This window comes from Mauremys reevesii, linkage group 5 (genome assembly GCF_016161935.1).
Source record: "Mauremys reevesii isolate NIE-2019 linkage group 5, ASM1616193v1, whole genome shotgun sequence".
NCBI lineage: Eukaryota > Metazoa > Chordata > Testudines > Geoemydidae > Mauremys > Mauremys reevesii.
Window position 1 is genome coordinate 15,417,477 of NC_052627.1, and position 27,073 is coordinate 15,444,549.

The window sequence follows — 27,073 nt, forward strand, 5'->3', positions numbered from 1 at the left end:
CATTGCATTGTTATGCACTGAGTGTAAAGGGAAAGAGACAGGAGATGGCTGTGTCACTTAACTCTCTGACGTGACATGAATGGGTTGTTCTAGTCAGTCCATATCAATGGAGGATCCAGAAAGACAATAGGAACCCCATTGTTCAAGTTATTTACAAATAGCAGCCAACAGCCAAAAGAGCAGAGCAAAGGCCCCAAGCTGGAGAACAAGGTGAGAGGCATCAGATGTCTGCGTTAGGAGCTGGCCTTTGGAGAGACTCAGAGATCTCACCTGGGACTCACAGAGACAGAGGGAGACCAAGCCAAATATGGACTCCACGGCAGCTTGGCTGGGTAGAGCCCTGATGGTGGCCAGCCTGAACTCTGCCATCACCTTTGTTTTTCTGTGCTAACCTAAGGACTTCCTGATGCTGTGTCTCACTTGACTAATAAATCCTTCTCTGTTTTGAAAAGACTATCTGGCGCCACTGCAAATACTTGCTAAGATTCACTGATCCCTGAAGAAGGCAAAAAGTCTCTGAACAGGGGGTCTCTCTCTATTGGAGCTCGGTCACGGTGTGCAACAGGAGCGCTGGAGCCCGGAGGCTCGGCCCCATGACCTACCTGTAAGGCAGAGTGGGGCTTCTTCGGGACTATTTAAAAGCTGGGGTGTAGCAGCGACCTGTGGATCTGTGACAAGAACTAGCATACCTCAGCCAGGATCTATATTGGCAAGGGAAAACCAAAGAGCAGGCTGCTGAGAGGGGATTTGCCAGCATGGAGGAAGGGGAGAACATCAGCTACACAGGCTTGGCTGTCTCTCCCAGCTCTTTCATCTGAAAAGCACAGGCAGGACTAGATGGCTCCTCTCACTCACACATCTCCACTCCCTCCCTCAGAACTCAGAGGAGGGAGGAAGAAGAGAAGAAAAGTGAAGAAAGAGAGAAAATGGCACTTTGAATTTGATTAAGATGATGGTCCTCTCTCCGTGCTCAGCAGCAGATGTGCCATCACATACACAAGAAGCTGCTGCAATCTCATCAAGGGGGGGGGGGGGGGGAGAAGATCCACCTGCAGGACAGAAACCCTGTGCCATCAGCTGCAGCTTTTCCACTGCCTAAAGTAAAGACAGGGACACCCAAGGCCCAGCAGTGGACAAGCATATACAGGACTCGTGTCCACAACACTGAGTTTTTTCCTGTCTCCATCTGTTGGAAGGGAGGTATAAACTCAATGACTGGGCTATCTTAGGAAGGTCTGCATGTTCTTGCTCTCTCTTTCACGCACACACACCCGCGTATTCAAACACTAAGACTGAATTTAAAAACTATCTGCCTTGATGTAATTTCCACTGATACTCTGCAATGCAGGCATTATGCCCATTATTTCTATCATGGAGAAAATAGGACAACTCCAAGAGCCTTAAAAAAATTCTATCGGGCCAATATACAGTTACCATTACCAAAACAGTAAACAAACAAAAGTAGACGGGAGAAAGTCACCTCTGCGAAGCTAAATCCAGAATTTTAGAGTGGGTTTGTGTTCACCTGCTCAAGGTGAACATCATGAATGTCTTTGGTCAGTGCTGATGTGGAAAGGGCAAGTTAGTTTTCAACATAAACAGCAATAAAATGCATATCCTGTTCATGTTTCATGGCAGAGAGCACTTAAAGTGAACACGTAGGACACAGATGAACCTTTTCTCCCCAAATCTAAATGAAAATTCCGTTTGTTTGTATGTTAAAGTAACATGCTTCACATCCTGCCAAACTTTGTGGAGCTATTCATTAGAAATCTGCAGCACCATCTTAGTTTCCTATCTGGTAAAGTGACTAGTTAGGAAACAAACAGCAAGACTACTTTAAAATTACTCAGCTAGCTTCCTTTCTAATAACACGCTAAACAAATCTAGTATTCTAGGTTTATAATGCTGCCTCTGTTTGGTGTGGAGCCAAGAGCGTATTGCCAAACCCCTATAATGTAAAAAGAAGCAAAAATGTACAGCTGGGTGCAACAATATTCAGCAACCACATCCTCTGGGGCTCCCCAACCCTCCCCCTTACTCTAGGGGTGTTTTTCTTGACATATGGTGCAAACCTAAGTGTAGTGAAATTCTATCACCAGGAAATCATGAAACACCAGGGTATCTGGGAATCTGCAGCTGACAGTAACTTTTATGGTGGTGGAATTCCAAAGGGCTTCATGTTATCAACAAAGCTCACAAAAAGTATTCTATAGAAACCAATCATGAAGAAAAGTTGCAAAAACCTCAGGGGCATCTATTCTCTTAGCTTTTGGGCCAACCTGCAATTACATTTAGTGGAAATGCATAATTTTTCCACTGTATCACAGCATGTTTTTTTCCCCTGCCTTTAAATGAATGGCAATAACAATCAATTATTTTGTAAACCATCCCTGGTACTACAGTAAAGCCAGCTTGATTTTTATTTCTCCCCTTCCCTTTTCTTGTTTCCTCCATCATTTCCTCCAATCAGCATTTTTACAAGAAAGATTAAAACGTTTACTGCATGGAAATGCCAGATACCATTTGAAATACTTACGTTTTTCAGTTTTTATACTTCGTTTTCCTAAGTCCTTACACGCAGATTTTTATTTTTTATTTGTATAGTAAGTAAAGCAGAAGTGAGTTTCTTCCATTATCCTGATAGTCTGCATGATCTCTCTTAAATGAGAGATAGAAGAGTTTGCTGTGTTTATTCTCTTCCACAGGAACAATAGCTACAACAATGAAGAATGTAGTACATGCAAGGGTTTTTTTCTTAATTGAAAATTAGTAAGTAAGTTCCTAGAAGGTTATAAATATAGAGAGAAGTATAAGCCTTGTCAAATGAGAAATTCTAGTTTCATCATCTAAATGCACAGGAGCCTGAATGTTTGTGACTTCTTGATCAGGAAGAAATGGTGTTCCACCAATCAGACTGTAAATTAACTAACCCCATGAGAAAGAGTCAGTGTAAATAAGACTCCTGTTTACATAAGGATTCAGAAGTATCCTGGATTGTCCAATGAAATAGCTAGTTTGGAGACTCCACCCTTCCCAAAAAGAGGGCATTACTAGTGGCCTTAGATTAGATATAACAAGGACATCAGAGCAGCCTAAGAGTTAGACCTGCAGTCATGAAGCACTTACAGAAAGAAGTCAGGAGCAACTGAGGGGCAGTTGGAGTAATCACATGACCAACGGCAACCACCATCAGGAAAAAATTTTCTCTGACCATGGGGGTGGAATAAGAGTGACCGTCCATAGTCCTAATGTAAGACAGCACATTTATGGTTCCCAATTGACGATGGCAGTACCTGAACAGAAAGCTTTTCTCTTTGGGAAGATCCTGAGTGACGAAGGAAGCCCTGTTTCCAAGCAAACCACAGGCCTACAGTAGAGGGATGAGTTTTTACTGACAGACCTTCCACTATATCAGAGTTCAGAAGGGTAAAGTATTCTAACGTAAAAGGAGAGAGTCACTGATCAAGTTGTCTTGAGTGACTGCCTTGGCATATCTGATGAGGCCACTAACGGGCTGAGTCCCCAGGGGTTGAAATAGAAATCCATATTCTGTGAGCAAGAATTTTTCAGAATAATTCACACACAGTGATAGCAATTCTAAAAAAAAAAAAAAAGTTCTATACCTTACAGAAAGAAATGTTTAATGTCCATCAAATGATCAGTAACATTTCATCCCTCAAAGAAAATTTACACTTGGGGGAAAAAGGGAGAAGGGAGATTATTCCCCAGGCTGTACCGCTGTCTTTACTCTTGATGTTGTACAGCGCCAAAATAAATAAAACAAGTGAAGCCCAGCAGCACTACAGCTCTCACTCATTCCGTTACAGAAAGATAATGGCCAGCTTCCTCTCTCTCGATCTATTCTTTGCAGCAATGATTAACTATGTGGAATGAAGTCACCAAAAAACCCCACCTTATTTCACACAGCTTAAAAGTTCCAAGGCTTACCCAAAGAGATCCAGCTGTCAGTAAATAAAGTTAGATTAGTCAAAGCTTGATACTGAAATGAATTGTGTTTTGCAATCATTGGCACAATAACCAGGCTTTTTTTGTTAGACAAACTGACATTACAGAACAATCTTAACAGGTCACACTAACCTACAGCAATGTTTAAACCACCCAGAGCTTGGGGTGTTTGCGGGGAGGGGACGGGCAGAAACCGGAGGTGGAAGATGAGAAATAGAAAGAACAGTAGTACAAGTGACAAATCCCTCCCAAGGGATATATTTAAAAGGAGGAAATCTTCGTTATTTGATTAGGGAAGTCAACAATGCTCACCTGGTCTAGCTTGAAATCTTACTTTATATCCAGAAACTTAGATACACGCAACTCAGCCCCTCTCATGTATTCATTGCTCTGCATATCTGTATTAATTCAAGGTTATAACTCTACAGAACACCAGGTTTCCAAACCTATTTGTTTTTTCACAAAACTGATCTGACAGCTATCAGCATGCATTCTTATAGTCATAACTAACTTGCAGTATGACACTGAGAAAACTGAAATACATTATACCCAAAGCAGTTAAAGTAACAATCTTTGCCAGAAGTGGGAACCATGAGTCTGAAATATGCAAAAGAGCTTTTTCAAAAATCCCATTTACGTCGTCATCATAAGCACTCATAAAATAATTTAAATTCAACCATGAAGACCAGTAAAGCAACTCACCTCAAGAGTACAACAACAGTGCTGATCCACTAAATACAGCATCAGACAGCTACTATGTAATTATAACAAGTATTCTGGTCTCCGAATCAAATGAAATTCAGTAGCAGGCTAATACTGGTAACACTACTCTTAGCCTAACGGAACAAAGTAGATCAACAAACATGAGGAAGCCTTGAACTATACAGCAGCTGGAGAGGGGCATAAGCAGAAATTTATTTCTATATATTTTGTCAAACTAAGTTTGGTTTAATAGAGTGCCTCCTCTAATTGTCACTTGGAGGACTTGGTTTTTAAAAAAATATGTTTATTTGCTAGTCAGAAGATACATTTAGCTTGTTATTCCTTTAACAGGTCAGGGTTTTTTTTATTATTATTATTTTATGTTGTGAGGCACTGGATGTTAAATAGTTTACTTCATGTTTTCATTTTGAAAAGCTTCATTGTACATTTTTTGTATGTTCGGTATGGGCCACTGTCATTTGCTGTTGATGTAAAGTTACATAAACCACCAACCACTGAGAGCAGTGGCACTGACTCAAAGTTATTTCTATTGTGGTAGCACTCCAAGTATGCAATCAGTTCCCCACTGCGCCAGATGCTGTATAAACACATAGAAAGAATTTGTCCCAAAGAATTTGTAATCCAAGGTCCCAGTCTTGCAATGCATCACAAACACGTGGGCATGCACAGACACCGGGATCGAAGCACTGCAGAATCAGAGCCTAAAACAGCAAATACCACACAAAGGGTGAAGGAGAGGGAGAAAAGTCAATGTACACTTTTGGTCATTTTGGGGTTTTGTTTTTAAAAACACACCTAGTTTTGTTTTCTAGCTAGATAAACAAATGCTTATGAGCTATACCCAGTTACCCCTCAGCCTATCCATAATTAGTTGGCTTATAACTTGTATGTGTCATGGAAAAAGTAGATCTCAGTTTGGGAAGAGAGCAGTTCCATTTTTATAACTACAAAAGGACTAAACTTGACAGTGAGTATGAATTACTTCCCTGACTATCCCAAGCTGAGAAACTTTGTACACTGACCTATTCACTGCACAATGCTAAAAATATAGTCAGCTGCTCTTAAACCAAAACACATCTATGGAACAATATGGATTCCTTTGGTGGCCACAATACCACCTCATATCTGTAAAGGCTGTGTAACCTAGCAGATAAATGCTTTGGTATATGAAGCCTTCTCTTAGTCTAAGACATTTAAGGGAGGTCTTTGTGCTAAAGTTCCCTTACTCTACCAACACCCGTTAAATACTCAATGCTATCCTGAAGAGGTGCTCTTATCTCCTCAACTGAAAGCTGATCATTTTATCTGACAATCCTAGCTTCTTCGGACTCTTCCACTCATTGCAGATACGATGAGTAGGAAGGTGGTCAAAGTACAGGCATGTGACTTTGTCCAGACACATAGTGAATCGTAAGGGCAGGGCCCGGTCAATTTGGAGAAAATATGCAAGCCAAAGGCCAGATCCACAGAGGCTGAAAGTCCAGCAGGACTCCATTGAGGTCAGCTGACAATTTGAAACTAGGTCTTCCTGGCACTTCTGACTATATTCCAGTACTTGAGACATTGTCTTGCCTTGTTTTCCCTTTGCCTTCCTTAAAGCTTTCCAAAACAAAAAGGGATTACAGGAAAGGCGTTCACAAGTGGAAATTTCTATTGGGTGGAGAATTCATCCTGTGCCAGCTCTCCCATTTCCAGGGCAGATTACAAAAATTGTACATCAGGACAAATACAAACGAAAACCAACATTTAGGCATATGAAATAACTAGGCAATAATTATTCCATCATCTCCTCTAACTGCCACACGTCCAGGTGGATTTCCTCACCCACCTTGCCAGGTTCCATTACTCCAGAACGTGATGAGCTGTGATTTGGGAGGAGCGGGGGAGGGGAGTGTTTTTGACAATCTGAAGAGAATAGTTTATCGGAGGAGGACTTTGTTTTCCATGTCTATTGCCAGTTAACAGATCACAGTTGTCACTTGCACATTTACTGTCTGTTCTCAGAAAGATGGAGTTTTGATAAGCCTCTTCTCACTTGTGTAAGAAGAGTCTGAGTGCAGTGCACATGGAGAAGTGGTCAACTAAAAAAGTGAACAAGCCTTTCTCTGAGACTCCAGGAACAGCTGGACGCTCAGGGCTTGTCTACATTACCCACTTGATTGACGGGCAGTGATCGATTCAGCAGGGGTCAATTTATCGCGTCTAGACTAGACGCGATAAATCGACCGCCGAGCACTCTCCTGTTGACTCTGGTACTCCACCAGAGCAAAAGGCACAAGCAGAGTCAACGGGGGAGCGTCAGCAGTCGACTCGCCGTAGTGAGTAGATCTAAGTACGTCGACTTCAGCCATGTTATTCACGTAGCTGAAGTTGGGTAACTTAGATCGATCCCCCCCCCCAGTGTAGACCAGACCTCAGACTAGCCACAGTTCCTATCTTCAGTTCTCCTGAATAAATGCCCAGTGAGGACTGTGGAGGACAACTTCACATTCTCATATGAAGGTTTCAGTTCCACTCCAACTCAGAGACACAATAAGGCTGAAGAAGTGGGAAGGGAAAAGGATCTTCCCCAAGCTTGGAATCCCCTACCACAGAAGGAGAACTTAAAAGGCTAAATGAATAACTAATTTGAGGAGACCGCCTGAGATAAACCACTTATTAATTTTAGGTGGGTGTGGTGCTGCATTTGGTTATCTAATAAGCTAAACAGACTGGTGCGACACAGAAGCCCCTTGGCAAAGGGTCCCCTATTCTTTGCAAACAACTCTCATCTCAGACCTGACAAACTCACTGTACCAAACACATGTCTTAAACAGTATTTATCCATAAAGGGAAATAGATAAGGTATCCACAGAAAGCTCATAATTATCAAGACTCAATCACTGAAAGATGTCTGTACAAGTAATATTTAAGAAATAATGTTGCTATGTTGAAAGTATGCTTTATGGATTTGGAGTAAAAGTTAGTCATTAAGGGAGAATACGTCTGTTCAAGCAGGAGGGAGTTGTCAATTTTCCTGGTTAGCCAGTGATATAACGCAAGGCTGAATTGTCTAGCCTTGCTCCATCCCAATGGAAAACCACGAGAGACAACAGCAAACAATCAAAACCACTTGGAGGAAACATCTTGTGGAGTGGGGGTGTTTTCATGCAAGTTTGGATCCTGATTCCGAGAAAGCCAGCCAGCTCTGCAACAGACTAAAACTAGGTTTCTCTCCAAAGTTCAAATAGGAAAAGTAACTCTTAGTAACTGTAGACTCTAGTTCATGTTTTATTATTATTTTGTTTTGTATGTAATCATGTTTCCATCACTCTCTCGTTTCTAGCTGAATCTCTATTCCTTCTTAAATAAATCTTTTGTTTTATTACAAGCGCTGTGCTTTATACAGAAGCAGTGATTTACAGTAAAAATGAGTAAAGTGTGGTACACTGCTCCTTTGGGGCAGAGGATCTGGGATTTCTGTGAGTAGCCAGTGTCATGGGCTGGACATCAAATGATCTCAAGGACTGGGGTGCACCTATTTGTTAACCTGCAAGGTGAAGGCAGCGTTGGCAAAGCCCACAGGAGAGCACTTGAGTGGCTACAAGGTTGGTGGTATTAGGAGGCAAAAACCCAGCCATCACTGGCAAGGCTCCTCCCGCTAGAGGCAGGGGGTAACACAGCGACTCAGACCTGGGTACCCTGAGAACCATCCCAAGCTCGTACACCCAGTGGATACAACAGCTAGTCCACCCGGGAAAGCAGCCTATTGTCTCAGTATAGCCATGCTGAAATCCTTCCATCAGAGGATATCAGATTTCCTTCTGGGCCTTGGATTCCGGGCACTGAACACCAGAAGCTGGAATAGTTGTAATCAACCCAAATGAAAACTGGAGAAGTTGAAGGTTTTCTCAGCTTAGCCGCATAAAGAATATAAGAACCTACTACCAAGGCATATGAAGTGGTTCCAAATTATAATATTTTCTTCCCCTTCAGCTTAGTAGATTATTTCACCTACAACATGAAAAGCAAGAAATAAGAACAAAAGCCGCCCAAGAAAGATTAAGTCGCCAAAATATCATTTTCACGCAGAGATTTTTGGTGGACTTTGCAGAGAGGCAGAAAGTGAAATTAGCAGTGATAAGAAAAGCAGTTACACTGATTAGAAGGCACACAAATGCTTTGCTTCTGTTGGTTGCCATCTTCCTGATATACAAAGGGGGAGACTCCACATTGGTCAGTCTGCAGCCACATCACAAAGAGAGTTCCATTTAAATGGTCACGTTTAGGGCCCGACCAAATTCCCGGCCGTGAAAAACGTGTCACAAACTGAAATCTGATCTCCCCTGTGAAATGTGGCATGCAGCCAGGGGTTACTACCCGGCACAGGGGCTCCCGCTGCTGGGATGGGGATGGACAAGACTTCCTCTTCCCCTGCAGTGGCTGCACCCTGAGCTGCTCAAACCCACCTCCGGGATCTCCCCTGGCTGCAAGAAGCTTGGTGGCTTCGGCTGTCACCTCTCTGCACAAGGAGGCTGTGGCTCCAGCTGTCAGCCCCCACTCGGGTGGGAGACTACCAGGAAAACCGGACATATGGTAACCCATCACCCTATACCCTGCGACCTTCACTTCTGTGCTGTTCCTGGCAGTGGTGCTGGCTTTAGAGCTGGGCGCCCGGCCAGCAGCCTTCCTCTCTGGCTGCCCAGGTCTGAAGGCAGCACCCTTGCCAGCAGGAGGGCAGAAGAAGGGGTGGCAATCCCAGGACCCCCGCCCCCCGACTGCCTTTTGGGTTGGGACCCCCACGGTTCCAACACCATGAAATTTCAGACGTAAATATCTGAAAACAAATTTTAAAACCCCGGACCGTGAAATGGACCAAAATGGACTGTGAATCTGGTAGGGCCCTAGTCACGTTTAACAACAGAAAGCTTAGTTTGTCTGGCCTTCCCACACATCCCCAAATTCAGAGTGTGTGCACACAGTTTACAAACCTTTGAAGGAGAAAGGTTAAACAAGATACAATCAGGACATGTACACACACAGAGTCATTTTTACATTAAGGTATCTTTACTTAGATTACTTTAGTACACCTCTACCCTAATATAACACGGTCCTTGGGAGCCAAAAAATCTCACCGCCTTATAGGTGAGACCATGTTATATCGGGTTTGGTCCGGTACAGTGTACCGGCAAGAGCCAGTATGCCATGCCGGACTGGACCGGCTTTCCCAGCGGTGATTTAAAGGTCCCGGTGCTCCAGCTGCTGCAGGGAGCCCTGGCCCCTTTAAATCACCGCCAGAGCTCGGGCAGTGGGGCTCTGGTGGGAATTTAAAGGGCCCAGGGCTCCCCGCAGCGGCCAGAACCCCAAGCCCTTTAAATCACTGTCTGAGCCCGGCTGCCAGAGGCCCGGCAGGGATTTAAAGGGCCCGGTGCTCCAGCTGCTGTGGGGAGCCTTGGTCCCTTTAAATCACCGCTGGTGCCCTGGCAGCGGGACTCGGGCGGTGATTTAAAGGGCCCGGGGCTCCACACGAATTCGGATACAACTTAGTAAAGCAGCGGGGCTTGGGTGGTGCTTAAGGGCCCGGGGCTCCCCACTGCTTTACTGTGTTATATCCGAATTCGTGTTATATTGGGTCGCGTTCTATTGGGGTAGAGGTGTAACTGGCTTTTCTACTTGTGAAATTCACTAGACTAAACCAAATACATTAGATAGATCTTAAAACTGAAAATTCCACTCTACACTCCTCCCATGTTCCCTAGCCCTCCCACCCCCCTGATAAAAATTGTCTCTTTAAAAAATAAAAATAGCAGCAGCAGAGCTAAGACTAAAGCAGCAGTAGGCAGGAGTGGCAGAGAAAAGAACAGGAAAGGCTGAGCATTTCTGGTTTCATATCTGCCCAAACATCCCTTCTTATCATCATCAACAGGGTAGCAAAACAAAACATCATTGTTTTCTTAAAGTTTTATTTTTTTATTTTAGTCAATTTAAAAAAGATTCTAGTTGACAGCATCCATTTAAGTGCTGAGAAAACTCCCACTCCACCACTACAGTTCTCTGACTTCATATTGCTTATTTCTAAGGGTACAACACAGCAGACTTAATTTTCAGGCCTTCATTATTGCTACAATAGCAAATAAAAGGCTCAAATGCATTTTCCTCCTTTGGCAGGTCTCTTTAAAAAGTGATGCCCCCCACCCCCACCCCGCCACCATAGTTTAGTCAACTCAACCAATGAAACTTGTTCCCTCTGAAGATCATTTAAAAATACTGTGCTTTGATTTTCTTTTTGAAAAGTAAGAACTATTCACTCCCTTTCATGTACCTTCAATGGTATTTGTGAAAGGATTAATGGGCTTGTGGTTAGTGCAAAATACTAGTAATAAGGAGGTGAGGTTTTTTTATTCATCTCTCTGCCACAGGTTTCCTGTGTGACCCTGAATATTAGAAAGTCAAGGTGGATGAGGTAGTATCTTTTATTGGTTCAATAAAACCAATAAAAGATATTATCTCATCCACCATGTTTCTCTAATATCCTGGGACCAATACGGCTACACCACCACTGCATATGACCTCAAATACGTCACTAACGGCTAGACCAGGGTTAGGCAACCTATGGCACAGGTGCCAAAGGCGGCATGCAAGCTGATATTCAGTGGCACTCACGCTGCCCAGATCATGGTCACCAGTCTGGGGGGGCTCTGCATTTTAATTTAATTTTAAATGAAGCATCTTAAACATTTTTAAAACCTTATTTACTTTACATACAACAATGGTATAGTTATATATTATCGAAAGAGACCTTCTAAAAATGTTGAAATGTATTACTGGCACGCAAAACCTTAAATTAAAGTGAATGAAGGAAGACTCGGCACACCACTTCTGAAAGGTTGACGACCCCTGGACTAGACTCTGGCAAAGAATGTGTGTTGAAGACTCCCTCTGCAGGGGGAAGTATAGCTACTGTCTACTTCTCAACTCCTTTGTAGATGCTGTGTCACCTGTACTCCCTGATTGCAAAGACTCCCATTATTCACAACCCACGTACAGATGAGGATGGAGGCATGATATGTTTCTCCTTTGTAGGTTCATACAGGGCAGTGAACAATATTATTTGCTTCAGTTTCCCTATCTGTAAAATGGTAATAATCACAGGGGTGGCATGAAGGATTAATTCATAAGTCACTCTGGAGATTCTCACATCTGATGGAAGATGACCAAACTGTTGCTCCTACATACAAACCAGAAACTATTTTAAAGGTCAGCACCTCTAGGGGTCCAGAAGGAATATTCTCCTACTTAAAACACTACTCAAGCACCACGTACACCATTATTCCCATATCACTGCCACCCCCCCCCCCATACTTTCCATTGGAGAGACTTGCACTGGCCATTGTAGGCAGGATAGCAAAAAAGATGGGACTGACAGTGTGATATAGCCGTTCCATGACCCTACTTAAAGTGAAGCCAGATATGGAATTTCTATAGAGGTGGTGTTCTCAATTTAGCTATTTCTGACTCTGCCAATTTTAACTATCAGGTCATAAACATGCCTGATCTTGCTTTAGACTGTGCCAGCATTCCAGGCACTTATACAACACTCTACTCTTCTCTGTCTATATACATTGCTACACCAATTTTCTCAGAGGGGGAGGAATCAGTATTTTCCCTATTTTGATTTTATTTTATTTTCGGGGGGGGGGGGAGGGGAAGAGAGATTAAGAAATGAAATATACAATTCCTAGGTTTTCCCCTTCCCTCCGGATTTTCTGTGTCCTCATTAATGCATTGACATGACACTGCACGATATACCAATGTTCTAAATTGGTGCCACTTGTGCATATAATACAACAAAAAAAACAAAAACCTACAGACCAAATGTACATATAGTTGATCTAAGCCTAATTTAAGCACTGACACCATACATTCTTTCTTAATCCCCTTAGGGATCCAAAGACTAAATCCCATAGAGTTTTACAGTCACGTTCTGCAGATTCCTCAGTACGGAGGAAAAAATATAATTAGGAAACCTCTTAGACAAGAAAACAGTGAAATATCCAGCAGTAAACCATTTAGCCAAACAAACACTAAGTTTATATTTAACTGCCACATTAAATTTAAAAAAAGTTTAAAATTCAAAATGACCTTGACAAATTGGAAGAGTTGGGGGGAGCCCACCATTTGGCCAGCAACTCAGTCCCATGAGTGGCTGTGGCAGGGTCCACACCCAGTTTCAAAGGGATGCTGAAAGCCTCTATTACACCCTCTTTGGCTCGGACTGTCTTAGAATTCCAGTCCCTGGGAATGTTTAAAGCAGAGCAATTGCCATTTTCTTTTATGCTTTTTCCCCTCACTGGGTGACTAACTGAGGAAGGAGGATGATCCTGTGGCTTTCCAAAGGCAACTCTGTGCCAACATGAGGCTTTCCCTTGGTTGTAAAAGCAGCAAACATCCCTTTCAATGGAATTTGGCAGAATAGAGGAACAGGACAGGCATTTCTCACCCCTGGTCTTTTTACTGAGGGGTCCTACCATTTTTGAGTCTGCCTGCCCCCTTAGGGAAGCTGCAGCAGCACCTCAGAGAAAAAACACAACTACCCCATAATCAGAATTTGGAGCCAAATTAATCAGACACTGCTCAAAATTGGGCTATAGGCAAAGAAAAGAAATTTTGGAGGGAGGAGGCAAGGTTTCCCTGTCCTAAGGGAAGGTCTGCTACCTCCTTTGCTAGTCTGGAGGGAGAGAGAACCATCTGGCTTTCCACTGGAAGGAAATCAGCCTTTTCCTTCTAGTGTTAACAGGTCTCCTCCTGCAAAGCTGCCAGAGTGACTGTTAGAATCTGTGGGACTACATCATAAAAATATTTAAGACAACAAACCAAAACACTCAGGACAAATTTATGGAAGAGAATTGTACAGCTGGTCCGTAAATCAATAATAAGTGAAGTCAACAACTCAGATTGCATCATATTCTATTAACTAGACACTTCCTTAAGCTCAACTCTAAACACGTCTATTACCATGCTACTCATTACAAAAATTCAACATGACTGCAATAGTGCTGGGACAGGGTTAAGTTTGTGATTATTGTTTCACCACAAATGGTTTGCATGTGAGTGCAATCTTAACATTACATTTTTTATTTAAAAAAAAAAAAAAACGCTACCGTATAAAGTTAACTAATGGCACAGATTTACCTGCAACCTAGATTTCATTAAGGGAAAGTTTTATATAAGAGATAGTGTGATAAATAAACATCTACATGTTTCAACAACTAGCACCTTCAGAAACTCCCTTAGGATAGAGAGAAGGAAAATAAAGAAAAGACCAGGACTACGATTTACCGGAGAGTTAGACGACGCCTGTGGAAGACAATAACAACTGGCCTTCTTCAAAACCCTGAATAAAAAGACCACCCCTTGTTTTACTGTTCCAGTGACAAACTCCAGTTATGTGCTGCTTTTTGGTGTGCAAGATGACAAACTTGGATGAATGAGCAGTTCTTGGATTTGCCTTCAGATTACACACAATTCTTTGGAATAAAGGAAGACCTGAAAACCAAATGAGTTGTCATGAAGTAAAATAAATGGATGTTAGGCAAGCAGCACCTCTATCTGGCAGACTGGCTGGTCCAGTCTGAGTAACAGATAGGTCAGTGGGGCTCCACAGTACATATCAGATCTGCAGAAACAGAAATCTAAATATACATCTTTATGGCTATGGCAAAGATAGCAGGAGTTTTCTGTTAAACTGAAAAGCGGGTTACAAGAACACTTGAAGTATTGTCATATGCAATTATCTAAGGCAGAGGTGGGCAAACTATGGCCCACGGGCCATATCCAGCCCAAGGGACCGTCCTGCCCAGCCCCTGAGCTCCTGGCCCAGGGGGCTAGCCCCCAGCCCCTCCCCTGCTGTTCCCCCTCCCCCACAACCTCAGCTCGGGCTGTGAGCTCCTAAGGCAGCACAGCTGCAGAGCTATGGCCTGACCCGGTGCTCTGTGCTGCACGGTGCGTGGCTGGCTCCTGCTGGGCGGCGCAGCTGCCTGACCCGGTGCTCTGTGCTGCACGGTGCGTGGCTGGCTCCTGCTGAGCGGCGCGGCTCCCTGTCCTGGTGCTCTGGGTGGCATGGCTGTAACGCCGCCAGCCACTGGTGCTCCAGGCAGCACGGTTAAGAGGGCATGGAATAGGGCGGTTGGATAGAGGGCAGGTGAGTTCGGGCTGTGTGGATAGGGGTCGGGGCGGTCAGAAGGCGGGAACAGGAAGGTTGAAGGGGGGCAGGAGTTCTGGGGGAGCAGTCAGGAAGGAGATGGGGGGTTGGATGGGGCAGCGGGGGGCAGTCAGGGGTAGGGGTTCTAGGGACAGACAGGGAGAAGGGGGGTTGGATGGAGCAGGGGTCCCGGGGGGGCCGTCAGGGAGTGAAAAGCAGGGGGGTTGGATAGGGGGCGTGGGCCGGGCCATGCCTGGCTTTTTAGGGAGGCATGGCTTCCCCTAATCAGCGCTCCACACAATTTCGGAAACCCTCAATGTGGCCCTCGGAAACCCCAAAGTTTGCCCGCCCCTGATCTAAGGAGTCACAGAATTTTAAGAGGAAAGAAAAGCATATGAGTAAGAATTCATGCTCCCATAGGAGTAAATCCACTAGCAAATCTGAACTAGATCCAACAGGCCTGCATATATATACAGGTTCAAACTTATTTTACAGTGTTTTCTACAGCACTTTCCTTTCCCTCACACCCAAACTGGTCAACTTCATTGATATGATTGCCTCTCCAGTGTTTTGCTAAACAGACTGTATGCAATACACCCCACAAGCCTTTTTTGTTTTTAAAAAAACCTATTCAAACAAACTTACAAAAGCCACTGATACACAATCTAAGAATCCTGCATTTAAAAAAAATATAATTAAAATAAAAAGTCATGGCCAACAAACTCAAATCAAAGTAGTATAGTTTTCTGTTCAAAGATCTCTGAGTTTATCGTGGTATAATTTAAAGTTCAACTACAAGTTTTCCTAGCCATCATGAAGTACAGTTCTGCAATAATTTATATTGCTCTGTATTTTCAAATGTAATAAAAGCAGATAAAAATGTATGCTTAGAGGTCAAATAAGCACTTCAATTTTCAAACCACCTCTCTCAATGAGTGAAAGGACCTATACAAGCACACTTGGGCATTATATAAAAATCCAGGAGCATCATCCATAACATGGTTCCTCCTACAGGAAAAATTAGCAAACACAAATATGACACGGGAAGATTTCAGACATATGGAGAACAATGCACATCAGAAGTGGTCAGTTTTTTGTTCAGGTTTTAAAAAAAATGAGTATTTCCATTTGTTCCCTAGGCTACAGTTAGAGTCCAATATTTTTAGTAACACATGAGATTGCTTTTGCTGAACTGCAGAGATACACAATTAGAAAAATAAATCTTGCTAGACAGTTATCTTCATAAGAGCTCTGACTGTTCAAACAAATTCTATCCACAGTTGGGATGCCAAGGTGCCTACATTCTAAGAGAAATAAACAAAACAAAAAAAAATAGCAAAGTTTAAGGTTGCAAAGTCAAGCTCTCAAGTTAGGAAATGCCAGAATTAAGGTTGCCCATGCAATCTTAATTCTGTCCCCTTATGCATATGCATGATGACAGTCCAGTTACATGCACACACAGTACTCCTTCCAACTTTGTCAGACCCTTGCCTCATTTTAATGCTTGTCAAGGATGCCAAACTGACAACCCTGTCAATCAGGGGTTTGGTGGCAGTGCATAGGATAGATCTCCAATACTGCAATCTCCTTTTATTTTCTTTGGTAACTATCTCCGACCTTTTGTGCCTACCACTTATATTCACTTAAAATCTATCTGTAATTAATAAATCTGTTTTACATTTTACCTAAAACAGCGTGTTCTGGTTGAAGTGCTTGGGAAATCTCAGTTCAGTTTACAAAGGCTAGTGCAGGGGTGGCTGACCTGAGCCTGAGAAGTAGCCAGAATTTATCAGTGCACATTGCCAAAGAGACACAGTGATACGTCAGCAGCCCCCGCATCAGTTCCTCGCCCCCCCATGCCTCCCACCCACCGGCAGCCCTGCCGATCAGCGCCTCCTGCTCCCTCCCTGCACCTCCCAATCAGCTGTTTCGTGGCATGCAAGAGGCTCGGGGGAGGGGGCAGGAAGGGGTGGAGAGGGGGCAGAGCCAGGGGTTGAGCAGTGAGCACCCCCTGGCCCATTGGAAAGTTGGCGCCTGTAGCTCCAGCCTCGGAGTCGGTGCCTATACAAGGAGCCGCATATTAACTTCCGCATGTGGCTCCGGAGCCACAGGTTGGCCACCCCTGGGCTAGTGTGTTTTGGGGTGACCAGATGTCCCAATTTTATTGAGTCAGTCCCGATTTTTGAGTCTTTTTCTTGTATAGGTTCCTATTATCCCCCACCCCCGTCCCGATTTTTCACATTTGCTGTGTGGTCACCCTAGTGTGTCTCCACTCCACATCGAGGAAGGGGCGGACTGAGTAATGAACTTATACTGGTCAAGGCTTCTGACCAGGGCAAGGCGATATATATTCCTGCGGTGCAAAGGTGGGGTCCTGGAAGATTTGCTGGTGCCTTTCTCTATGTGATTCATGAGTAGCTCAGGGAGCATTCACACAATTGATCTAGGTGTGGGGGTCCACGTGCTGTTGTGCTAAGTGATCACAGCACCTGGAGGGGTTTGCTTTTTGTCACTAGCAAAGCACAGAGAGACAGCCCACGCTGGAGCGTTAAGGGGCACAGCGGTACCCCAGTTTCAGGTTGTACCCCAGGGATCCCATCGCAGTCTGTTTTGGAGTAAAATAAATTACTAACGCCAGAGTGCCAATGAAACATTTTCTCTACCATTTCTCCTTCAGTTTACTACAAAAGACTTCCTCTCCGGCTTAGTTTTAGGATTAAAATTCAAAATGATCTGGACAAACTGGAGAAATGGTCTGAAGTAAATAGGATGAGATTCAATGAGGACAAACAAAGTACTCCACTTAGGAAGGAATAATCAGTTGCACACATACAAAATGGGAAATGACTGCCCAGACAGGAGTACTGCGGAAAGGGATCTGGGGGTGATAGTGGATCACACGCTAAATACGAGTCAACAGTGTAATGTTGTTGCAAAAAAAGCAAACATCATTCTGGAACGTATTAGCAGGAGTATTGTAAGCAAGACAGGAGAAGTAATTCTTCTGCTCTACTCCACTCTATTTAGGCCTCAACGGGAATACTGTGTCCAGTTCTGGGCATCACATTTCAGGAAAAAAGTGGACAAATTGGAGAAAGTCCAGAGAAGAGCAACAAAAACGATTAAAGGTCTAGAAAACATTACCTATAAGGGAAGATTATTGGGGTTGTTTAGTCTGGAGAAAAGAAGACAGAGGGAACATGATAACAGTTTTCAAGTACATAAAAGATTGTTACAAGGAGGAGGGAGAAAAATTGCTCTTCTTAACCTCTGAGCGTAGGACAAGAAGCAATCGGCTAAAATTGAAGCAAGGGCGGTTTAGGTTGGGCATTAGGAAAAACTTCCTAACTGTCAGGGTGGTTAACCACTGGAATAAATTGCCTAGGTAGGTTGTGGAATCTCCACCATTGGTGATTTTAAAGAGCAGGTTAGACAAACACCTAACAGGGATGATCTAGATAATACTTAGTCCTGCTTTAAGTGCACAGGACTGGACTAGATGACCTCTTGAGGTCCCTTCCAATTCTATGATTCTAGTTCCTGGTACTGCTCGGAGAAAACTGCTTTATTTTCTGAAAACAGGTGTGAATTTAATGTTAATGTTGACATTACTATAGTGCTGGGCTAGGCAAACTTAAGCAAAGTAATTATCTTTGTAAAGATTATGATAGAAAAATTAATAGTTAATGAAAAACTATATGACACAAAGGAAATAAAAACCTTCAAAATAAGCAATAGTTTTATACCATCTCCCATTTCAGCTGTTAGCACACAACAAAATTCTGCAAACCTAAAATTTACAAGTTTCCATTTACAATGGAAGAGGTTGAGGATGCAAACAACAAACTAACCTATCACTTCCTTCAAGTAAAATTTTAGTCTACACTACAGCTTGTGCACTTTCAAACAGAAGCTGTAAAGCTTCACACTCCCACAACTGCAGAAAAGCTATGCAATCACCAAACGTACCTCTTGTCTAACAACTAGATGATTAATATTTACACTCATATCTTACCATTGTAGAGTTTCAGTCCTCAAGGACAGAGGCACGGTAAACATAGGTATCTTGAGAATCTTCAACTATTATCTATTCACATTGTCCTTCAGAGTTTCAGATTAAATTCTGCAAAACTAAACTAAAAGGAAACATTCCTGATAGATGAAAAACAAAAAGAAAACTGCCAAATGGAGATGCAAATATATTGGGGCTCCCCAAGCAAAGAGGACCATTACAAGCCTCACCTGCTACTGTGTAACAGAATTACAAACCACAGTACACCCTCGCTATAATGCCCTTCATAATAATGAACCTTCTGCTATAATGAACCCCTTCCCCAGATCCCACCTCGAGCCCCATAGCTGAGGCTGGAGGAGTTGTCAGTGCTCCCCACCACCACCACCAGCGGGGCTCTTTCACTATAACAAACTCCTGGCTATAATGAACAAATGGCTTGGATCCTGACACGTTTGTTATAGCACGGGTGTACTGTACACTAGATAGGCATTGGTCAATACAGCTTTGCAAAATTGCCTTGAACACCCAAGCAAAATGTCATTACTTTATTATTATCTTCAATCTTATGCCTGAGCTGATCTGGGTTTTGTTAGGATGAACCAGACTCAACATGAAAGTCCAGGTCATACATATGGTGGAGTCATCTCTATGAGAGCAGTGAAGGGCAATAAGTCATAGAAGTTTCTCCATTTTGATCTATTCTCGAGCAATACTACCAAAACCACAGAAGGAAGTAAATAAATTTCTGCTGCACTAAACAGAGAAGATTTAAGGGTGACCATTCACAATACCAGGGTTCTTAATGAGTTGTTTGCACTGAAGAATAATTAAATCAAATGTATGAAGCATAATATACCATGCAAGTGAGAAATGCTAAGCACAGGAAATCAGATCAGGTTGCTGCACTTGTTTTCACCACAGAGTAAGCCACAAATATAAGTGAACCCTTGTGTTTCAGCGTTTAAATTACCTTGTGTAAAGTATTGCCGTCATAATAATTTATAACTGTAAAATAATTAACCAAGACAAACATTAGTTGAATTTTATCAGAATCATATTTTACTGCAAACTTAAGAATTTCACTATCAATGCATATTTTAAGGAACAGAACAGAAAAGTGCAACCTACTGTCATAGTAGTATCTGTGTGTGGCCATACTTCATGCTTACTGAGACTGACTGTCCATTTCCTGAACCTCCAAATTAGAAACGAACTTAGGGAAAAAAAACCTCTCTGCCACTAGTAGCAACTTCATTATTAAAAACAGTAAAAAATAACTTTACTTTTTGCCACTGAAACTTTCTGGTTTTGCATTTATTTCTCTAAAGTAGTGGCAGGGGCTGAAATTCGACTGTTTGCAATCACTTTTATTAAGACATTGTCTACACAGGAAAGTTTTCAGTTATGCAGGCATAATCCCCCTGTGTGGACACACTTGTTCTGGTAAAAGAGTGGCTTTTTTCAATTTAGCTTTATGATGGCTGGAAACAGGTTTAAGATAATCCAAAAATACAATATTATACAGAAATAAGAGTGTCTGTACAGGGCAGGGTTATACCGAATTTTTTTTTTTTTTACATGTAGACAAGGCCTTTGTCAATTTAACTTTCAAGCTCTTATGCACAAGAACACTGTTTGGAATCATAGCACCCTGCAGCAAATGCTTATACAGCCAACTCAAATTTTTAAAAACTTTGTGATAGTAGATAAATGTTACTTGCTTGAGAATATTTTAAGATAACTTTAACTAAAAGGTTAGATAAAAACTGGCTCATTTTAGTTTCTTTATGTTTTACCTTGCTATTGTCTTCCTGTTCATGTGGGCCTTATAACCAGCTATGTGGAAAATGTGGTTATAAAGAAAAAACTATCAGAGGAACTCAGAAGCAGAGTAGTATCTAAGCTATTTTTTAATCTTAAAAAAAAAAAACTAACTAGAGTTATATCCCTTTACATAGAAGAGTCTTCATTTAATTAAACATTTGTGAAAATATTTCTATTCATATTTGGTTTTGCAACATTTTATTTACAAAATCTAACTTTCTGAAGTCTAGGTCAGTGGTTCTCAACCTTTTTTCATTCGCAGATCCCTAAAATAATTTGATTGTAGGTGCAGACCCCTTTGGCAATCTATTGTTTGTATATATAGCTGAATTCTGTTGTTTTCAGTCAAAGCCCTTCACGGACCCCTTTGACATAGTCCGCAGACCCCCAAAGGTCCATGGACCACAGATTGAGAAAACACTGGTCTAGTTGACAGTGTTCCTCTCGTCATTTAAAGGTGATGCTAATTCCTTCTAGTGGGCTGCTCTGGAGAATCGGATAAATGAGAGAATTCACCTCTCTAATATGAATACATGTCCCAGACATCTGAGCCATCCATACATGTTAACTAGCACAGGCCCATATCCTGCTAATATTTATGCACATGATTAACTTCATGCAGACTTCAATGAGAGTACTCACACATGCTAAGTTAAGCACATGCTTAAGCATTTGCAGGATCAGGACTCAAGTATGTATGCAACTATGTAACAGAAAAACTTGCTTCAACACAGCGATATGTATTTGTTCTCTTCTGACTGCTGAAGCAATACATCTTATCTAGGTCCTCTATATCAGGGGGCCCCAACCCCCGGTCCGCGGCCTCTTAGAAACCGGGCCGCGAACCAACCCAGTGGAGCTTCCGCAGGCGTGCCTGCGGAAGGTCTACCCGAGCCGCGGGACGAGCGCTCCCTCTGCAGTCATGCCTGCGGGAGGTCCGCTGCTCCCGGGGCTCCGGTGGACCTCCCGCAGGCATGACTGCGGACGGTTCGCTGGTCGCGTGGCTCAGCTGGACCTCCTGCAGGCACGCCTGCGGAAGCTCCACTGGAGCCGTGGACCTCCCGCAGGCATGACCGCGGACGGTTCGCTGGTCGCGCGGCTCAGCTGGACCTCCCGCAGGCATGCCTGCGGAAGCTACACTGGAGCCGGTGGACCTCCCGCAGGCATGACTGCGGAGGGTCCTGGGGGGCAGGACGAAACCGGTCCCTGGTCCTAAGAAGGTTGGGGACCGCTGCTCTATATCACATCTTCATACAACAGGTCTCTTCTTCTGTAGCCTCGACTACTGCAACTTTGCCATCCTCAAGTCAATTCAAAATGCTGCTGCCAAAGTCTTCACACTTCATCACTTCACTCATATCATACACCCATTTGTTGGTCCACTAAATTCCCCCCTCCCTGTAGCATCAAACGTGCTTATTATCATGACTTTAAGGGACATTCATAGTTGAAACCAGCCCTATTACCAGACCCACTATCTTACCTCACCATCTCTGCCACTCTTTACTATATTAGTCAACTTCTCCCACAAACAACTGTGTACAGTAATCCTCACTTATAGTCGTCCTGGTTAATGTTTCGTTATTACGTTGCTGATCAGTTAGGGAACATGCTAGTTTAAAGTTGTGCAATGCTCCCTTCTAATGTCTTTGGCAGCCACCTGCTTTGTTCACTGCTTTCAGGAAGAGCAGCCCGTTGCAGCTAGCTGGTGGGGGCTTGTAACCAGGGTGGACCGGCAGCCCCCCTATCAGCTCCCCGCTCCCCTAAGTCCCCTGTGCTGCAGCCGCCCAGCAGGCTATCAATTGCCGGCACTTCAGCTGTCCCTCCCCCCGCACTACCATGTGCGATCCTGCCCTCTGCCTTGGAGCTGCTCCCAGAGACTCCTGCTTGCTATGCAGGGGGGGACGGGACTAATGTTCGGGTGTTCTCCTGCACCCTGCTTACCCCCAGGCAGGGAACACCGACCCGACCGAGAGAGACAGAGAGAGCTTGGGGCAGCAGCTGCTGTCTCAACTTCCTGATCCACTTAAAAAGACAGTACACTTAAAAGAGTGGGTCAGCTTTTAAAGGGGCAATGTGCCTCTCTCTCTCTCCCACACACACAAGGTGTCTGTCTCTGTCTGCTATGCTGTCTCCCCTCCCTCGTGTTCGTGCGGCCTTGTGTGAGAGGCTACATTAACCACAATGTGTTAACCCTTGAGGGCTCAGCTGAGTACTAGTTGATCATTTAGCAGCAAGACATCCTCCGGGAAATATCCCTCCCTCTTCCACCCTCTAACTTCACCACCTTAACCAAGCTTCACAATTATCATAGCTGTTAACAGTATTAAATTGTTTGTTTAAAACATATAGTGTGTGTATATCTATATAATATATAGTTTTTTGTCTGATGAAAATTTTTTCCCTGGAACCTAACCCCCCCATTTACATTAATTCTTATGGGGAAATTGGATTCACTTAACATCACTTCGCTTAAAGTCGCATTTTTCAGGAACGTAACTACACATTAAGTGAAGTTACTGTACTTCCCTGACACTCCCATGCCTGGCACAAATTCCCCCTACAAATATGAAAAGTAGCTAATTTAGCCTCCACCAAATCTCTCCTTAAGACTCAATTTTAACCATGACATCCGCAAAACAGTGCCTGCAGAAACGCTACAAGCTGATGACAGGTAGGCAAGTGGCAAGCTAATCTAAGGCCGTGTCTATATATACAGCACGGCAGTTGTACCAATACAGCCGCGCCACTTTGGTGCATCTGGTGAAGACATTTATGCCAACAGGAGCTCTCCCATCGGCATAATAAAACCACCTCCACAAGCAGCAGAAGCTATTTCAGGGGGAGGAGTTCTCCCACCAACATAGTGCAGTACACACAAGTGCTTATGTCAGTGTAATTTATGTCGCTCAGGTGTGTTTTTCACACACCTGAGCGACATAAATTATGTCGACATAGGCTATGTCTACACTCCAGACTAAGTGAAAACATTCCTCCTTTGCCACCTTGTCCTCGCACCTGTTTGTCTTGAGTTGTCATTGCCTCAATAGTAAGCTCTATAGAACAGGACCTGTGTTTTTACCACATATTTCTACAGTGTCTAACCTCTGGCTGGTATTGCAACACGAGACCATAAGAACGGCAATAGTGGGTCAGACCAAAGGTCCATCTAGCCCAGTATCCTATCTTCCAACAGTGGCCAGTGCCAGGGTGAATGAACAGAACAGGTGATCATCAAGTGATCCAGCCCATCACACATTCCCAGCTTCTGGCAAAACAAAGGCTGAGGCTACACTTGCAGTTCAAAGCACTACCGTGGCAGCGCTTCAAAGTGCTAAGTGCAGTCAAAGCGCCAGCGCTGGGAGAGAGCTCTCCCAGCGCTGTCCGTGCTCCACCTCCCTGTGGGGAATAAAGTACAGCACTGGGAGCTGCGCTCCCAGCGCTGGGGCTTTGATCACACTGGGGCTTTGCAGCGCTGGAGAGGGTGTGTTTTCACACCCTGCTGCAGCGCTGCAAATTTGCAAGTCTAGCCATGGCCAGAGGCTAGGGACACCATCCCTGTCCATCCTGGTTAACAGCCACTGATGGACCTATCCTCCATGAATTTATGTAGTTCTTTTTTGAATCCTGGTATACTCTTGGCCTTCACAACATCCTCTGGCAAGGAGTTCCAGAGGTTGACTGTGCCCTGTGTGAAAAAACACTTGTTTGTTTTAAACCTGCTGCCTATTAATTTTACTTGGTGACCCCTAGTTAGGTAATTATTGGAGATATACCAATCTCCTAGAACTGGAAGGGACCTTGAAAGGTCATCAAGTCCAGCCCCCTGCCTTCACTAGCAGGACCAATTTTTTTGCGCCAGATCCCTAAGTGGCCCACTCAAGGATTGAACTCACAACCCTGGGTTTAGCAGGCCAATGCTCAAACCATTCTTGTGTTATGAGGAGTAAATAACACTTCCTTATTTACTTTCTCCACACCAGCCATGATTTTATAGACCTATATCATATCCCCCCTTAGTCTCTCTTCCAAGCTGAAAAGTCCCAATTTTATTAATCTCTCCTTGCATGGCAGCTGTTACATACCTCCAATAATTTTGTTACCCTTTTCTGAACCTTTTCCAATTCCGATATATCTTTTATGAGATGGGGTGACCACATTTGCACTCAGTATTCAAGATGTGGGCGTACCAAGGATTTACATAGAGGCAATATGAAACTTTCTCTCTTATCTGTTCCTTTCTTAATGATTCCCAATATTCTGTTCACCTTTTTGACTGCCGAGCGCATGTTTTCAGAGAACTGTCCACAATGACTGCAAGACGTCTCTCTTGAGTGGACCCCATCATTTTATATGTATACTTGGGATGATGTTTTCCAGTGTGCATTACTTGGCATTTATCAACACAAATACACAATTTAAAAACAAGATTTTTAAAAACTTTCTTTACTAAGGAACTAAGAAAACCCATAATACCAGTTATGATGAAGTCCCCTATGAGGTTTAGTATCACAAAACAAACTTGAAGATAAAATAAGTGTCAGAGGTCTCACTGGAAACAGTTTTATGGATAACTGGCGGTGTCAGCTACTAAAAGTTGTATTTCTGCCTGGATGGACACATGAGACAAAGAGCCTCCAACTAAACCAGGGGTCGGCAACCTTTCAGAAATGCTGTGCCAAGTCTTCCTTTATTCACTCTAATTTAAGGTTTCGCGAGCCAGTAATACATCTTAACGTTTTTCGAAGGTCTCTTTCTATAAGTCTATGATATAAAACTAAACTATTGTTGTATGTAAAGTAAATAAGGTTTTTAAAATGTTTAAGAAACGTCATTTAAAATTAAATTAAAATGCAGAGCCCCCCGGACCCGTGGCCAGGAGCTGAGCAGCGTGAATGCCACTGAAAAGCAGCTGGTGTGCCGCCTTTGGGACGCGTGCCATAGGTTGCCTACCCCTGAGCTACAGGAAAAGCAGTATAAAGACCTAGGGTTACATGACAAATTTACAGCCCTGGGACTTGATCCCAAAAGTTCCCGAGCACCTGACGCTCGTCCCCCCGGGGAGGGCTCTCAGCAGCTTTCAGGACCAAGCCTTGGCTGGGGCAGTGGGGGGGGAGCCGAGCCAAGCTTTCCCCCCCCCAAACTCCCGGCCCCCAAGCAGGAGCGAGCGCTGACGCTTCCCCCCACGCTGCGGGGAACCCCACACATCCAGCGCCTTCCCGGGGCTCGGGCCACGTGTTACACCGCCCGCCCCGCGCCATGGCGGGGCGGGAGCGGGCAGCCGGGGGCCGCGATGGCCGCGCGGGGCCGAGGCCTGGCGCTGGTCCGGCTCGCGCACAGGCGCCCATGGCCGCGCGGCCCCGCCCCCGTGGCGGGAGACCCTTCATTAACGCGGGGCGGCGAGCGGCCCCCCCCGGCCGCCGGGGCAGGCCCGGCCGCCTCAGCGCGCGCCCCGGGCGCTCGGCCGGTTAGGCCGCGCCCGCCGCCCCCCGGCCCAGCTCACCTGCATCCAGCGCGCCGGGCTGGCGAGGGCGGCGGGGCTGGGCGGCGGCGCGGAGGGCAGCAAATACATGCAGGCAGCGGCCCGCCGGGGCGCGGGGATCGGCGGGCGGGGGGCCGCAGGCGCCTGCTGCCGGATAAATATTGGGATTATTCGGGGCGGGAGCGACGGGGCGGGGCTCGGGCCCTGTCTCCGCCTCCTCCCCGCTGGCCGGGCGGGCCCTGCCTCTCTTGCTTCCCGCTCCGCACAGCGCCGCCGGCCCGCGGCCCGGCCACGGGAGCCCGCTCTGCGCCCCGGGCAGGTTGGGCCTGCGGGGGGTGGGGATGAGAGAGTGTGTGTGCAGGGTACCCCACACCGTGGGAGGGGGTGTGTGCACTGGGAGGGTACCCCACCGCGTGGGGGGGTGGGCGGGGGGAGGGGTACCACCCTCTGTGTGTGTGGGTGTGTGTGGGGAGGGGTACCACACCGTGTGCGGGGAGGGTACCACACCTTGTGGGGTGCGCGGAGGGGAGGGGGACCACACCGTGGGGAGGGGGACCACCCGCTGTGTGTGTGTGTGTGTGGGGGAGGGTACCACCCGCTGTGTGTGTGTGTGTGTGTGCGGGGGGAGGGGTACCACCCGCTGTGTGTGTGTGTGTGTGTGTGTGTGCGGGGGGTACCAACCGCTGTGGGTGTGGGTGGGTGCGGGGGTACCACCCGCTGTGTGTGTGTGTGTGTGTGTGGGGAGGGTACCCCCCGCTGTGTGTGGGTGTGTGTGTGTGTGCGGGGGGCGGGGTACCACCCGCTGTGTGTGTGTGTGTGTGCGGGGGGAGGGGTACCACCCGCTCTGTGTGTGTGTGTGCGGGGGGGGAAGGGGTACCAC

General features: G+C 44.9%; 1 protein-coding gene across 1 annotated transcript in view; it reads right to left on the reverse strand.

Moving 5' to 3' along the window:
• CNOT6L (CCR4-NOT transcription complex subunit 6 like) overlaps positions 1 to 26,364 on the reverse strand; it is a 67,316-nt gene extending 40,952 nt beyond the window's left edge. Inside the window, exon 1 of the mRNA XM_039541050.1 lies at positions 26,215 to 26,364. The gene's annotated coding sequence lies outside the window, so the exon portion shown is untranslated. The remainder of the gene's footprint in view (positions 1 to 26,214) is intronic.
• Positions 26,365 to 27,073: the final 709 nt, after the last annotated feature.